The sequence below is a fragment of the Vombatus ursinus genome, unplaced genomic scaffold (assembly GCF_900497805.2).
Source record: "Vombatus ursinus unplaced genomic scaffold, bare-nosed wombat genome assembly UNPS02014791.1, whole genome shotgun sequence".
In the NCBI taxonomy this organism is placed as follows: domain Eukaryota; kingdom Metazoa; phylum Chordata; class Mammalia; order Diprotodontia; family Vombatidae; genus Vombatus; species Vombatus ursinus.
This window is the reverse complement of record NW_020954569.1, coordinates 50,950,467-50,953,800: the sequence shown is the minus strand read 5'-3', so window position 1 is coordinate 50,953,800 and position 3,334 is coordinate 50,950,467. Positions and strand designations below refer to the sequence as shown.

The following is a 3,334-nucleotide window of genomic DNA, read 5'->3' as shown; positions in this document are numbered from 1 at the left end:
TTTTTTTTTTTGCTGCTTTTTTCTGCCTTGCTAACTCCCAACCTTGGGAAACACAGCATCTACTTCTTTTGGTCAGGCATTCCCAAATGTCTGAAAAAAATGAGACCTATTTGTCTGGCTCCAATATGGAAATATATGCTCTGTATAATTGCTACTACACAATAACTCATCTTCATTCTCATTATCACATTCTCTACGGAGGTTATTTGAAATTTGCATTTTTTAAAGTTCTCAACTTTAATTAAGAAAACTAAGGCCATCCTCTTTTACTTCTCTAACATCTACATCCCTTCATCCTTTATTACCTCTTTCCCTCTGGTCTTGGAGGAAGAAATAGTTCTCTTTCCCAAACTAACTCTTCCCACCTGTGTCCTCGATCTCACCTCACATTTTCTCCTAGATGTTGTTCTAGGAATCATCCGTTTTCTCCTACATCCTTTTGTCTCCTTTCTAATGGCTTTTTCTCCTGGACCTACAAATAGGTTAAGGTCACCCTAGTCTTTAAAAAATAAAAGTCCCTTCCTTTGAACCTGTAAAACCTCTTAACTCTACTTATTGCCTCCACTTCCTCACCACCCACTCACTCTTCAAACTCTTGCAATATGACTTTCCTTCCCACTATTCTGTTGAAAATATGCTCCCCAAGGACACTGATAACCTAGTTGCCCAATTCCAAATTTTTTCAGTCTCTATCTTCTCTTCTGCAGCATAACTCTACTGAACAATTCTTCCTTCTTGATACTTTCTTTCCTTTTGTCATATGATGTTGCATGTTCATCTTGCAGTCACTCTTCTGCATCCTTAGACACTTCTGGCTCCTTTATAATGTGGATGTCTCTCAAGCCTCTACCCTTACTCTTTTCTTTCTACATTCTTTCTTTATAATACCATCTACTCTAATGGTTTCAATTATCAGATACATACCAATGATCTTAAAATGTACATCTCTGACTTTAATTTTGCTCCAGATCTCTAGTAATGCACTGATGACTGCTAGATACGTCCACTTGGATAGGCTGCAAACACCCCAACTGTAATATTCAAAATTAAACTGATAATCTTAAAAAAACCTACCCATCCAACCTTTCTATTTTTTGTTTTTGTTGAAACCATACAGCTAAATAAGGCTTACAACTTCATAGCTATCTTTGAGTATTTCCTCTCCCTTACTTTTCCTCATTTTCCATATCTATCAATTCTATATGATACCTTGTGCATTTGTCTGTCCTTTCTACTCCTACTGCAACCAGCATAACTCAAATTTTCCTTATATCTTGCTTCGTCTACTATAATAGCCTCTTAACTAGTACTCCTACTTTGTCTTTTCTTTCTCTAATCCTTTCTTCCTATGCCTGCCTATAAAATCTTTCCTTGTGCATGTCACTCTTGTAACTCCCATTAGTTGCTTTTAAAGATTATTGAATATAGTATAAATTTTCTAATTCTGGCATTCAAGGCTCTGTATGACTTATCTTTAACTTATGAGTTCCTAGTGTAGTGACATCTTCCCCTTTCATATACATTATGTTACAGTAAAACCAAACTATTCCCTGTTCTTTTCTTGTTATTTCCTATTCCTGTGCCTTTCCTCCATACCATTACATAATTGGAATGTACTCTTCTCCTCTCCTTACCCCTATCTTCATCTGTTGATATTTCTCCATTGCTTTAAGAGGAAACTATGGTACCACTCCCTCTATAAAGCTTTCCCTGATCCTTCCCAGCTCAAAGACTTTCTCCACTCACAAATTTCTTATAGCATTCTGCTTCAACTTCTTCTTTGAAAATCATCTAGTCTGTTATAGACAACTATGATCTATATCTTATTAGATTGTAAGATATTTAAAGGAAGAGACTTATGTTGTTTTGTTTTTTATATCTAATGCCTAAACATATAACATGTGGTCAATACGTGTCTGTTGAGTTAAATAAAATAATCTTTTTCATGCACATAAGACGGATTAGGGATCAAAATGTCAGAAATCTACTTCACATTAGAATTCCCAGAAGCTCCATGGGCCTAATTTCCACAAAATCACAAAATCTTCTATTGCTTAACATTTACTGATCTCCACAGCATGTTAAAGGTTGTGTACAGCATATAGAAAGGCAGGCTCTGCCCTCAATGAACTTTCACTTTAAAAACCAATAAAGCAGATAGAAACATGCAAGTGTACCCAGCCACACTTAGAAGAGGCACACACACATACCCCACATGTGTTTTTCTGCAGCCCTAAAAAATTTGGGGGAGTTTAGATATCACTCTTGAGGGAAATTCCATCAGAATTCTCAGAATGCTGTTAGGGTAACAGGAATCCTCACTTTCTCTAGGCTTCATTCCATGATTCAGTTTCATCATAACTTCTCCATACTTTGGAGAAAGAAAACTAGGCAATAAAGAGGGGTGTTCATCACCTGAAGAGAATCATTCTAAGAATTTTAAATACTTTTTTCAGGGTCCTGTCTAAACAGGCCACAATTAGGCAGAAGCTGAACTATCCTCTAATCTGAAAAAGAATAGTATACACAGCAGTGTTGCTGGTTTTAGCTAGATAAATCGGTCCTTCTTAACTAGAATTCAAATCATGGCGGCCCAAAGTCTTAGTACTTATCTGAGTTTTGATTCTGATTTTCAGGCATGTGTATTAAGCACTATGTCTGCTCACAGAATGACACATGCCTCTTTACAAATACAGAGATTAAACAAGATTATTAACTAGGCTATAGTTCAGGCTGGCCCACAGTAATCAGACACTACAGCAGGAATGCCATTTTACTGGCTGTGTGGGCAAGTCATTTGGCATTTAGAGCCTTAGTTTGATTTTCTGTAAAGGACTGGACTTGAAGTCAGGAAAACCTGAGTTCACATCCTGCCTCAGATACTTACTAGCTGTGTGACCCTGGGCAAGTCACTTGAACCCTTGCTTGCCTCAGTTTTTCTCATCTATAAAATGGGAATAATAACAGCACCTACCTCTAGGGGTTGTTGTGAGGATCAAATGAAATAACATATATAACACACTTTGTAATCCTCAAAGTGCTGCATAAATGTGAGCTGATATTATTATTATTATTATTAATTGTTACCAATTTGGAGTCAAAACACATGTTGAAAGATAGTCCTCATAAATTCAACAAATATAAAATGCAAGAAGCCATGACTAACAAAATAGGAGGGAGTCTTCTATAAGTCAGGATTAAATGACTCAAAGATCTTCTAGTAGCTCATGGCTCATGTTAATTCAGCAATGTCCTATCCACAGCTACTTCATCTGAAACAGTGTGCTGAAATGGAAAGAACACAGGATTTAGAGTGAAAAGCCCAGTATTCAAA

The 3,334-nt window shown here is 36.6% G+C and overlaps 1 protein-coding gene across 4 annotated transcripts in view; it reads right to left on the bottom strand.

The window, feature by feature from the left end:
- Window positions 1-3,334, bottom strand: part of KIAA1328 (KIAA1328 ortholog) — a 468,197-nt gene that overhangs the window by 74,746 nt on the left and 390,117 nt on the right. The window lies entirely within an intron of this gene.